General features: G+C 32.3%; 1 pseudogene; it reads left to right on the forward strand.

Moving 5' to 3' along the window:
• LOC142231174 (uncharacterized) overlaps positions 1-14,366 on the forward strand; it is a 44,483-nt pseudogene that overhangs the window by 1,060 nt on the left and 29,057 nt on the right.

The following is a 14,366-nucleotide window of genomic DNA, read 5'->3' on the forward strand; positions in this document are numbered from 1 at the left end:
TGTGTTAAATTGGAAAACTGTAAAAAGGGAAACGATAGAGAACGTAAGCGTGCTCTTATTTTCTTCGTTTATTCTTAATTTTCGGAACTGTCAAACAACTATCAAATAATAGAACAACATTTTCAATAACCCTTCTCCAAACGTATGTTTTTTTTTTGCGTGTAAAGGTAGAATTACATACCATGCGTTCAATGCGTACAATCCATTCGATGATTGAAGAGTTGAAATTTCTCTTTGAAATCAAAAGCTCGAATAGTCTGCCGCAAATAAAAAAATCAACCCTTCCATCAACGTACGGATTGACGCATGGTATGTAATACAACCTTAATAATCGTAAAAAATATTTTATTTATAATCAAAAATAAAAAACAAACTATGCCCTGTTTCTATATGTCAAACGATAGCTTTCTTTCGTATTTCAAACGAATGAAAATTGATTTTGGTTTCTCTATGTCAAAAAGGAAGTCACTTCATATTTTGTTGTCAAGTTGGAAACGACCGTATGTCATAGATGTCAAGAAAAAAGTAACAACATTGTTAACATTTGATTGAATTCTCAGGTCAAAAGTTTTAAAATACTCATTTTTGATAACACAGATAAAAATGTCACCAAAATATTTCTAATTAAAAAGTTGATTGAAGTTGAAAATTTTTTCAATTAATAATTTAATTGATACAATTAACTTTTTAATCAAGATAGAAACCTTAAGTTGATTAAGTCAATGATTGAACATTTTTAAATGTTTACTTAAAAATTTAATTGATTCAAATAACATTTTAATCAAACTCGGAAGACTAAGTCAGTAAAAAAGTGTTGGATTTTTTAAATTTTTAAATAGAAAATTATTTCAAAATATATTTTTTTAAATCAAACTAAAAACACAAAGTCAGATTAAAAAGTAATTGAAAATAGTTACAATTTTAATTCAAAAAATTAATTGAGTTTTTCAATCAACATCAATTAAATTTTTAATTGAATCAATCAAAAAATTAATTAAAATTTTCAAATTAAATCAATTAATTTTTTAATCAAATATGTTTTAATTTTCAATTAAAACGGTGATTGATACTATCATTTTCGTGATTGAAGACATTTCAATTAAAAAATTTATTGGATCAATTAATTGCGTGATTGAATCGGAAAAAAATTTTTTTGACCTTTCAACCTTTTTTTACTTGCCGCTCACTTTTTCACCTCGACTGATAGAAAAATATTTTTACCGCCCACAAAATCCACAGTGTTGTTTATTGATAATCTGCTTTTATTTATTAGGTTTTTACATTTTATCAAGTAATTTTAATTAAGTATAGTGAAATATTGAGTATTTATTGGGATCCCTGAGGCTGATGCTGCCAAATTAAATATTTAATATCTGGTTCTATTTTCGTCAAAAACAAGCAAAGGTCTCCTCTTTCAGAAATATTAAGGCGCTTTCTTTTTTTGTTTATGATGTGGTTAACAGCAATAAATCCTGATTCGACTATATATGAGGTAGGTAAAGGTAGTAATAATTTGAATAACTCATTCCACATATATGGATATAAAAGAGGTATTTTTTATGTTGCCACATTTTCGAAACTCTGTTTACATCGTCTGTGTGTGTAAATAGTAAAAAATTAATTTGCGTTGTAAGTTTCTACATTTATAGCACGTTGTCTTTTAAATAAAACTAAAAGCAATAAGATAGTTAAAATATATAATATAATTAGAAAAATCCCATCGCCCACCAAAAAATCCGTATCGCCCACTAGTGGGCGATAGAGACCAGGGGCCAAATCACCGCATTCGCCATCGAGTTCTGTTTCGTATAGAGAAACATTTCGATCGCAGTAAATTTTTAGATCACCGCATTCGATCGTAATTTATTTTGTCTACTACTTTTTTTTACATTACTGTAAACATATGGTGATAAGAAATTGGGAGCGTAAGAGAATTTTAAAATAAGTTTTTGTGATCAAAATTTGATGTTTCTGAGAAATTTTATTGTTTTTGTGTGTTCAAATATATATTTAAAAATATATTATGATTTGGATACAGAGGATGAGTACAAAGTGGCATTAATAAGGAAAAATATTCGTCTCTTAGCATTGCCTGAAGTAGAGTAAGTGATTCTATTTTGAATTGTGTTTTTAACATCCATAGATTTAAAAGACGTTTTTCTCTGCCAAAAGAAGCTTTAAATATGTTCTTGAAAAAATAAGTTATTTTAATCGGCTACTGAGCATTCCTTTCTTTTATCCGTTTCCCTAAACGCAACTAATATTATATTTTCTAAAATGTATTTTGCCAAAATAGAATAATACTTAAATTTTCACCCACTTCTTTTTTTCATCTGTTTTCCGCTCAATAATCACTACGTACTTCGTTTTCGATAGCATGTTACCTGTCGTGTTCAACTCCGAGTAGAAACAATTCGATAACGATTGGGTGATCCGCGTAAACTACATTACGATGACGAAGTACTCGATTTCGACTGCGGTGATTTGGCCCCAGGTTGACTATCGTTCATACAAACGAGAATGTATTCTCATACAAACGAAACAAACTTTCAAAAATACAGAAATCCAAATTGATTCGAATTTGAGTGGCTGCTTTTCTATGGACTGAGTTTTCATATTAATGTTAGGGACCTTGTAAATCTTTATTTCCAAACAAATTTTCAAATTTCCCAGCAGTTCGTACATATTTGAAGAACCGTCAGTATTAGTCTCAATTGGTATAAACAAACAATAGCAACAACAGCAATAAAGAAGCAGTAGCAATGAAAAAACATCCATCTTTCTATATTCGCAAAAGGCAACTACTACAACATGACTAACAGCGCCACCATCACTTCGACCACTTGGTAAAATGCAAACACCATCAGAGTGTAGCATCACTACCACCATCAGGCTTGCCATCATAGTCATCATCATCATTGCCGTCGTAGTCCTTACAGTAGGACAGAGAACTCACCCCAAATATGGCCTTAGGAAAAAAAGAGGCACGAAAAGGAAAGTTTAACGAAAATATGTTACGGGCTTTAGACTCCTACACCATAATGCACAAATACACACGCACATAAACTAAAACACATAAATATGTATCAGAGAGGCAACATCAGAAAAAAATATAAATAAATAAAACATATAGAAAAGCAACAACAACAATATCAGCATCCTCCAACAATCACACACACACACTCTGATACAACTGTGCCAGCACCACCACCACCACGAACAAAAACAAAACAGCGACGCCAAAAGAAATAAATCTTACTAAAAAGCCATAAAGCATTTTCACCATTCGCAATTTAATATACGACAAGGAGTAAGGAAGCAAGAGAGTCTACGGTGTGGCTCATTTTAAGGGTACGTTAACAGTAGCGATACAGCAACAACAATAACTGAACACCAACACCCCAATCTAAATAGCTGCCGTAGTAAGAGCATGTGTGTTGCTACCGTAGTATAATTGTGTATGGAGGGATATGTCTACCACTTGTGTATAAAGCGGCACGCATTTTGACATACATACACCAACACACACATATCCCATTGCGGAACAAACACATACATACATAGGCAGGACACATTAGAATGCTCATAGAAATTAAAGTTATACCCTTATCAGAAAAAAATAAGATAAAATAAGTAAATGCAGTGGGAAGTTCGGCCGGGTCGAATCTTCGGTACACTTCGGTACACCACCGTGTGTTGGAAAGCCTCTCGAACACTATAGCTTTCATTATTGCTTTACAAGGATTAGCATCGTAGAATGCCTATGACTACTACTTCTTCATATTATCTCGTAGACTTAAAATTGATCAATAAATAATCTATACCCAATCATGGATCTAGGTTTATTGCACAAATTCATTAAAATTGAGCCTACGAATTTTTTTTTGACATAATGAAAAAAGTTAATTAAGCTAACAAAAAGTTTAATTTATGGTACGAAACTCTCCATTATTAAAATTATTAAAAACGAAATATTACACATATTGTTAACCACGTAGGTAGCAATGTGACGAAATGCAAAAGGCATTGGAATCCTCTTAGTTATTGAAGGAAATATACATAATGTAAATAATTTAAAAATTCTTAAAAATAATTTGGCCCAATCTGCCCAAGCAATGGTCTGGAAGATGGATTTGTGTTTGTCCAAGATAGTGACCTCAAGCATTCGTCCCATATTGTTAAAGAATAATTGGTATATAATACCAAAAAAGTATCACCTCACCCTCGGACTGGAACCCAATAAATGAAAACTAAGATGAAGAATTTTAACATTTCTAGCAAAGAAACTCTCAAAAACGCTCTTATGGATCGGTAGATTTGATGAAAATTCAATACAAAAGAGAAGATATTACAACTTGTAACATTTAGTAAATAATCAAAAAAATTATTTAATTATAGTGTATAGTTTTTGTTTGCTAAGCGAAATTAACCCTCTAATGCTTTTAGTAAAACACAACTTAAGACAACAAAAATGGGCAAAATAAAAAGAAAACTTATTCATCCAGAAACAAGTAAGGAAAGTCTAAAGTCGGGCGGGGCCGACTATATTATACCCTGCACCACTTTGTAGATCTAAATTTTCGATACCATATCATATCCGTCAAATGTGTTGGGGGCTATATACAAAGGTTTGTCCCAAATACGTACATTTAAATATCACTCCATCTGGACAGAATTTGATAGACTTCTACAAAATCTATAGACTCAAAATTTAAGTCTGCTTATGCGCACATGGGCACACAAAAAAATTTCACGAAAAATTTTCCAATTAAAATTTTAATTGAGTTTTAAAAAATATTCAATTACAAATTTAATTGATTCAACAAATTTTTTAATTGAAACAAAAATCAATCACAAAAATAATAGTATCAATTAATTCTTCAATTGGATCAATTAACTTTTTAATTGACCTTCAATTAATTTTTTAATTGATACTATCATTTCTGTGATTGAAGACATTTCAATTAAAAATTAATTGGATCAATTAATTTCGTGATTGAATCAAAAAAAATTTTTTGTTTTTTACAATGTTAGTAAAAAAATATGGGAAACATTTAAATCTGAAGCAATTTTAAGGAAATTTCGCAAAAGTTTATTTATGATTTATCGCTCGATATATATGTATTAGAAGTTTAGAAAAATTAGAGTCATTTTTACAACTTTTCGACTAAGCAGTGGCGATTTTACAAGGAAAATGTTGGTATTTTGACCATTTTTGTCGAAATCAGAAAAACATATATATGGGAGCTATATCTAAATCAGAACCGATTTCAACCAAATTTGGCACGCATAGCAACAATGCTAATTCTACTCCCTGTGCAAAATTTCAACTAAATCGGAGCAAAAAATTAGCCTCTGTGGTCATATGAGTGTAAATCGGGCGAAAGCTATATATGGGAGATATATCTAAATCTGAACCGATTTCTGCCAAATTTGGCACGCATAGCTACAATGCGAATTCTACTCCCTGTGCAAAATTTCAATTAAATCGGAGTAAAAGATTGGCCACTGTGGACATATGAGTGTAAATCGGGCGAAAGCTATATATGGGAGCTATATCTAAATCTGAACCGATTTCAACCAAATTTGGCACACATAGCTACAACGCTAATTCTACTCCCTGTGCAAAATTTCAACTAAATCGGAGCAAAAAATTGGCCTCTGTGGTCATTTGAGTGTAAATCGGGCGAAAGCTATATATGGGAGCTATATCTAAATCTGAACCGATTTCCACCAAATTTGACACGCATAGCTATAATGCTAATTATACTTCCTGTTCAAAATTTCAACTAAATCGGAGCAAAAAATTGGCCTCTGTGGGCAAATGAGTGTAAATCGGGCGAAAGCTATATATGGGAGCTATATCTAAATCGGAACCGATTTGGATGATATTTTGCAAGATTTTCGAGACTCATAAAATATTCGTATGTACGGAATTTGAGGAAGATCGGGTGATATACACGCCAATTATGACTATATCGGTGAAAAATATATATGGCAGCTATATCTACATGTGAACCGATTTTTTCCAAAATCAATAGGGATCGTCTTTGAGCCAAAACAGGACCCTATACCAAATTTTAGAACAATCGGACTAAAACTGCGAGCTGTACTTTGCACACAAAAATACATCAACAGACAGACAGACGGACAGACAGACAGACGGACATCGCTAAATCGACTCAGAATTTAATTCTAAGACGATCGGTATACTAAACGATGGGTCTCAGACTTTTCCTTCTTGGCGTTACATACAAATGCACAAACTTATTATACCCTGTACCACAGTAGTGGTGAAGGGTATAAAAAGTGCCTTCGAAACTAAAGGAAAAAATGTTTATCAATTTTGTTTAGCCATTTTATTTCCATTAGGTTACATTTTTGTGTGAAATAATAAAATCTACTTGTTTCAGTAAAAAAATCTTAAACTGAAAACAGTTAGGAATAGCTCATTAACTAGAATAAGGCATGGAATTTTACTAATACTGTTTTCTTCGCTGGGTATAAGAATTTACTACAGAACAAGAAAATTTTATTCACTGATAACAAAGCATTCGTAAAAATAAATGAAAACCGAACTAAAACCAAGTTTCCTCAAATTTAGTAAAATTTCTTATAAAACGATAACACTGACTTCCTTTACTATAGAAAGCTTATCATACATACGAATAACACTTGGCATAGAAAAATATTTTAGTTCATTCGTACTAAGAAGTATTCGATCTTTTCAAAACTTAAGGAAACACACTTGTTAGAATATAGGAAATTTTCCTATATTTCTTTTATCAACTTGTAATCGATACCTGTCATCGATGTAATCGATATGTTTGAGCGTGGGTTGTTTTTTAGTTGGAATCGCATTGTTATGGTATACTGAGAGATTGTTAAAAAATAATATAGTAAAATAATATAATAAATAACAAATAAAATATTTGTTATTTTAAATTAGTGAGAAAATTTTTCGTTTTTTCAAAATGATTGAACATAAATAACAAACAACAAGTCTATAAATGCTCGTGATGGTGTATAAAGAGAGAAAACAGCAACCCTTCATTCGTCTTCATTTTGGAATCTGCAATTATCAGGTAACATTCATACAGTGATGCTAACCTTTTGTGAAAAAATTGGTTTATGATTTTTTATATTTGTAGGTATTGAAATTTTAAAAGGAGGACAAAATCGTTACGCAGCATCTTATTAAAAGTGAAAGGAAGAAGAAGAAAAGCATTACGTTTTACAGATGGTAACTTTACATGGAAATTGGAAATAGTGGAATAATAAACTAATATTTCAAGGCCAGTCGATGCTGTTAATTTTTAATAAATATATTTATTATATTAATAAAAAATGTCTTTTATTGAAGAAAAAAATAAAAATGTCTTTGGCGCTATACGAAGTTCAACTTTCTTCACAATGAGTTAATTTTAACTTAAAGAAATAGTCACTTTTTTCTGGGTGTTTGAAACTATTCAAGAAGCTTTGCAGAATATGCTGAATTTTACCGTATAATTTTTTCTTTCTTAGTTCTCGTGCTTTTGTGTCGTTAACATTGAAAATTTAATCAGGTGGCAAACAAATTAGGGCATTAGAGGGTCAACTTATCTGCAAATTTTTAACCTTTAGTGAAAAATGACTTTCGGAATTGAACTTTCAGAGGAAGAACTCGGAAAAATTATCGAAATGGACCTAGCTGGCTAAAAATTGGAGAAATTGCATCGGCGACAAATCGACAACGCAATACGATTTGCAATTTTTAAAAAAACCCCACTATGGTTGTGCTAAACGCAGTGGCCAACTTGCTGCCAATCAAAATATGAGCTGCAGAGAAATAAAAGTAGAATTTGGTCTGAATGTGATTAGACAACGAATTCAGCAAATTATCATGCACGATGTAGGACTAAAATACGAAAATAAAATTCCTCAACCGCGGTTAACACAACACCATAAAAATGCTCGTATTTCTTTTGCTGACAAATACAAGTTTTGGGACGAAACGGTTATATTTAGCGACGAAAAGAAATTCAATTTGGATGGTCCTGATGGCCATCACAAATATTGGCGAGATTCTCGGACCCTCGTCAAACTTGCTATAAACGCACCCACGGGGGTGGATTTCTTATGGTATGGGCAGCTTTAGGAGCACGAGGAAAATCTAAAATATGTTTTGTGCCCACTAAAATGAATGCAGAGACATATGTCGATTTATTGGAGAACAATTTAATAGATTTTGCAGATGAGTTATATGGTGAAGTTTGGACTTTCCAACAAGATAATGCTCCCATCCATGTTGCACGCCTCACAAAAAAACTTGTTTAAGTCTCGTGATATACCTTTACTGGACTGGTCAGCGCTAAGTCCCGATCTAAATCCTATAGACGATCTCTGGGGCATATTATCCGCTAGGGTATTATGTACTTGCGAAGTCCAAGCAATATACAACACTCAAAGAACTGAAGTCTGCAATTACGGCAGAATGGAAAGAATCTATATGACAACTGTGAAAAACTTGGTATGTTCTATGCCTCACACAGCAAGTTCTAATAATAAAGGGCAATACTATATCGTATTAGTTAATCTAACTATATTAATTTTATTTTGACTATAGCTAAAATATAATTTTGCACATATAAATATTGGCTATGACTTAAAATTTAAGTATGTATTTTCTGTCAAAGCAAACGTTAAGTAAAATTTTAGTTTATGTATTTTAGTAACGTACAAAAGTGTAAATAGAAAAAGAAACAAATATTTGCAATAAAAGTTCTTTATAAGACTAGAACATAAATTTACACGTTGCATGTACAGTGCTGTTCAAAACATTTGCAACCACATTCCCTGTTGAAAACAAACCATAATTATAATGAAAATAAAAATATTAAAACACAAATTTTAATGCAATGTTGTTGCTTATTATGTCAATTTTAAAGATACAAAGAAATAAGGGAACTAACGATAAAGATTTTTTGATAATTTATAATTTTTTTTTTTTAAATTGAGTTTTCGCCTGTTCAAAACATTTGCAACTAATATTAAGTGTCACATATATTTAAAAATAATTAAAGTTTTTGTAACTTTTTACGATAAATGTTAATAGTTGATACTATAGCCATGCCGTTGGATTACTTGTGCGCAACTTTTTGCCATTGGTTAGGATTAAATGGTGAATCATATTCTATGGTTCAGGTTCAAATAGATTTCGTAAGCCTTTTGCAAAAATTTCGTACCAATTTTTCATTTTACAGCTTTCAAAAGCTTGTTTTATGACTTTTACTTTAGGCGACTGAACAGGCTAGTCAAGCACCCGCAATTTTTCATCGGAAACCCATTATTTTACCACGTTACACGTATCCTAGAGGTCATGATCGCGCTGAATAATCCATGCAGATGGCATTTCCCGGAATGCTTATGGCAATATCACATTAGACAGACTGTTTTTGTAGACTTTCGATAGCATAATACCCTCGACTCTATAAATCGGGCCAATAACTTGTTCGGAAAAGTACCCCCAGACCATAATATTGGCCCCACCATGATTGACGCAACTTTTTGCATTTCTTGGATTAAGGCTTTCCTTGCAGCCTTCGTACTAAATTTCATTTCATTTTATTGAGTATTTGCACAACAATATTAAAATCGTATAATTAGAGTGCAGGATTATAAATGTTAAAACATTTCCGACTTATAATAAGTATATACAATAATTAAATTTTAAAGATAAAAGAAAAAAAAAATAAAAATTTAAATAAATAAAATAAAAATTACGATTAATATTAAAGAAAAAATGAAGAAAATTACTTTTAATATTGAAATCCATTGCATTCTTGATGATTGAAATTGTGAGTCAATATTATATCTACAAGCTAAATTTTAATATTAAATATTGTGAAATAAATTTTGAATACTCTTCTTAAAAGATGATGAGTGTTCCAGAGACGTATCGTGCCAATAAAGAACTGCCATTCGGATACAAGACTTGTCCTTCTAAAGGGTATTAAATTCCTATTCATTAGCGTAGCTAGACAATTTTCCTAGGGGGGGCTACAGCCCCCCTAGCTAAAAATTTATAGACTGAACTTATAGGTTCAATTATTGTTTTATTTCATAAAAAGAATACAAAAATAGACATCAAAATAAAATATAATAAAGCAACTAAAAGTAGTTCCACACTTTTCCCAGCAAAAAAAATTGGGATTTGTTTTAAAGGCACAACTTTAAAAGCACTTCCAAAAATGTTCTCACAAAGAAGTTAATTATATTAACTACACAGGAAGTTTTTTACTTCAGTTTTTTCATATTTTAATGCGTAATTTTTGTTTTCTTTTTTTAAATAGTTTAAAAAAAGAGTAAGAATAAATAAAATGGTAAAAATTATTTAAATTTTGCCACAAAAATGTTAAATTCATTATAGAAAAATCGAATGCATTCAAAATCATAAAAAAATATAAAAAATATTATAAATTAATGTTTCTTGAAGCTCGAGGTCTTTATAAATATTTATATAATTCTAACAAAAGTTCGACCAAAAATCAAATAAAAAACGAATAAATAAAAATTATTTATTTGGGAAAATATCACACAACGATATGGATCACACCGTAAGAAGTGATGCAAATTTATTGCAACGGCTGTTGAAACGGTGGACATTCGTTCTATGACGAGTTCCTATTACATTCATCGCTTCTCCGCCAATTTTGCACCACTTCCGGACCCAAAAAGAAGATTTTCACTTCTTTTTTGGCGACGCTTTTTTGCAGCATTATTAAGATATTAATTTATGAAAGAATAGTTTTAATACCAATTGCTATTTTTTAATTAAGATGACTAAACCAGGCTAAACAATACAATAAAGGAGCTTTACATCCTGTTTATGTATGTCGAATGAGCTCTGTGGATCAACTAAAATGGAAACAAACAGCTGAATTTGTAACCAATAAACAGCTGTTTCTACACGGATGAAAAAGACTGTTTTTCATATGTTTGGCTATAAACATTATATGTTTGGAACACAAATTTTTAAACACAATATTTTTGAGTGCAAGCATATAATGTTCATACACTAGCATAACATGTTTGGGACATATATGTTAATATGTTAGAACATATTATGTTTGGGACATAAAATGTTTGTAAATATAATATGCTTGGATGCAAACATATATTAATTTAGAAATAGCCTATAAACATATATGTGTTTAGTAGCTTGGAGCGCTATTTAACAGGGAGCGATATTGAATTAAGTTGGTGGTTGTTGCTTGTTATTACAAAATTAACATTTTATTTTTCCTTGGTCAATTGATCAGCTACTTTTTTGATCCTTACAAACTGTGTGGTCCGCTGTTCGAATCCCCGTCCAGCAAAAGGTAAAATTAAAATAAAAAAAATCATACAATTGAATAATTTCTTCTACAATGTTTGTATTACAGAAAAAGGTGCTAAGAACTAAAAAATCTCGTGGAAGTGAGAAAGATGTGGGGGAATATACAATTGGGCAGAAACAAAATTTTGAGCATTCAGGTCGAAAAACTATGTTGTTAGCACCTATATTACCTGTTTATTATCATAATTCATTATGATTGTAAATATATAAATAAATAAATAAAATTTTGAGAACAATATTGTTTGGGAGAATTTTTTTAAGCATATAATATTTTTGGGTGCAAAATGCTTCCAAACATATTATATGTTCACATAATAACATATTGTTTTTTGGAAGACAACATTATTGAATTTGGATGCAAAAATACAAAATGTTTGGAGCTTAGAATACCCAAACATATATTGTTTAGACCAATATGCTTTCAAACATATTATATATTGGAAGAGATCAAACATATAAATGTTTGGGCAATACCCAAAAATATATATGCTTGAAGCAAATTTTTTCTGGGGGGGGGGGTCTAAGCCCCCTCCCCAGAGGCCTTCCTACGCTTATGTTCCTATTCCTATCAGATCTGGTAAGCCGATTTCTATCATAGAGATAGCTTGGTTTTCGTCTGTAAATCAATTTATGTAGAAATACTAACGATTTGACATTAAGCAGGGTATTAAAACTAAAGCCAAAGAGGGAGTCTGTAACATGCGAAACATGATAGGTCCTGTGTAACCCATACACATAACGAACTATACTATTGAATGCCACGTTAAGTCTATTTTTGCTCACGGAGTCACAATTCGCGAAGAGTTCAGATCCGTAAATTAAACCCGGTATCAAAAGACTTTTCGCCAGGAGAAGTCGAATATTGACTGGTGTGTAGGAACGAGTAACCCCTAAAGAATGTAATTTAGCATATGTCTGTCCAACAACCGTGTTTACATGACTCGACCAACTCAAAGTGCTATTGTCGTAGTTAGGTTTCCCCAAACACTCAATAGCATCACCTAACAGGTTGGCTGATAAGTCCCCGGTCTAACAAAGAAAAACACATTTTTTTTGTCAAAATTCGTTTTTATTATTCAACATAGTTCCCTTCAAGAACGATACAACGATTATAAGGACCTTCCAATTCTTTGATACCATTTTGGTAGTACTCCTTCGGTTGTGCTTCAAAATAGGCCTCAGTTTCGGCGATCACCTCTTCATTGCAGCCAAATTTTTTCAATGCGAGCATCCTTTTGAGGTCTGAGAACAAGAAAAAGTCGCTGGGGGCCAGATCTGGAGAATACGGTGGGTGGGGAAGCAATTCGAAACCCAATTAATTAATTTTTGCCATCGTTCTCAATGACTTGTGGCACGGTGTGTTGTCTTGGAGGAACAACACTTTTTTCTTCTTCATATGGGGCCGTTTTGCCGCGATTTCAACCTTCAAACGCTCCAATAACGCCATATGATAGTCACTGTTGATGGTTTTTCCCTTCTCAAGATAATCGATAAAAATTATTCCATACGCATCCCATAAAACAGAGGCCATTACTTTGCCAGCGGACTTTTGAGTCTTTCCACACTTCGGTGACGGTTCACCGTTCGCTGTCCACTCAGCCGACTCACGAGTGTAGTGATGGAGTCATGTTTCATCCATTGTCACATATCGACGGAAAAGCTCGGGTGTATTACGAATTAACAGCTGCAAACACCGCTCAGAATCATCAACACGTTGTTGTTTTTGGTCAAATTTGAGCTCGCGCGGCATCCATTTTGCACAGAGCTTCCGCATATCCAAATATTGATGAATGATGTGACCAACACGTTCCTTTGATATCTTTAAGGCATCTGCTATCTCGATCAACTTCATTTTACGGTCATTCAAAATCATTTTGTGGTTTTTTTTTATGTTTTCGTCGGTAACCACCTCTTTCGGGCGTCCACTGCGTTCAACGTCCTCCGTGCTCATTTCACCACGCTTGAATTTTGCATACCAATCAATTACTGTTGATTTCTCTGGGGCAGAGTCCGGAAACTCATTATCAAGCCAAGTTTTTGCTTCCACCGTATTTTTCCCCTTCAGAAAACAGTATTTTATCAAAACACGAAATTCCTTTTTCCCATTTTTTCACAATAACAAAAGTTGCTTCACAAAAGACGCTCTACCTTACAAACTAATTGACTTACAGACGTCAAATTTGACACGAATCATTTGAAGGTTGGTACTATATAAAAATAATATGCATTTAATATTAGCGACGCCATCTATGTGTCAGGCCGTTGACTTATCAGCCAACCTGTTACCGGACTACTTAAAAAGATTTGTATGTCATCTGCATACATAAGCATCTGACTATGGACTATTTCAAGAAGGAGGTCATTGGCGTACATGCAAAATAATAGAGGTGCAATTATAGAACCCTGTGGAACCCCTTTCGTAACTGGTAATGGCAATGAAAAATTTCTACCATCCGATCCATGCAAGTTAAATTTTGAGTCGTAGGAAAATATAGCACATATCCACTGCTACTGAGGACATTTAAGGTATTTTTGTGAAAATTGAAGGCGCGCTAACCTAGTTTTCTTTGAAATAAGTGAGTTTTGACATTTTTGTATAATTGCACTCCGACTTCTAATGCTCAACATCTGATCGTTATGATTAATATACCCAATTTGAATTTAATTTTTGACTTCTTTGGATGATATTTGATTGAATTGTTGCATAGTTCTTTTGATTATATGATCTTCTTTTGGCGTAGTCTTCTACCCCAGTGTACAGTTTTGGTGCATCCACTGTTTATAACTCGAGACTCAGTTGGTTTTTGCATATTGTACCCTTCCGAAATTCGTTTTGTGATACTCCAACTTTAAAATCATCGATAATTTGTTTTTTTATTATGTTGATTATGCTTATTGCCGGTAATTTTGTCGAATTATTAAAAAAATAGGGCATTAAAGGCCTATGACGACCAAATTATGACCAAATTAGCCAATGAACTTAACGATA

The sequence above is a fragment of the Haematobia irritans genome, chromosome 1 (assembly GCF_050003625.1).
Source record: "Haematobia irritans isolate KBUSLIRL chromosome 1, ASM5000362v1, whole genome shotgun sequence".
In the NCBI taxonomy this organism is placed as follows: domain Eukaryota; kingdom Metazoa; phylum Arthropoda; class Insecta; order Diptera; family Muscidae; genus Haematobia; species Haematobia irritans.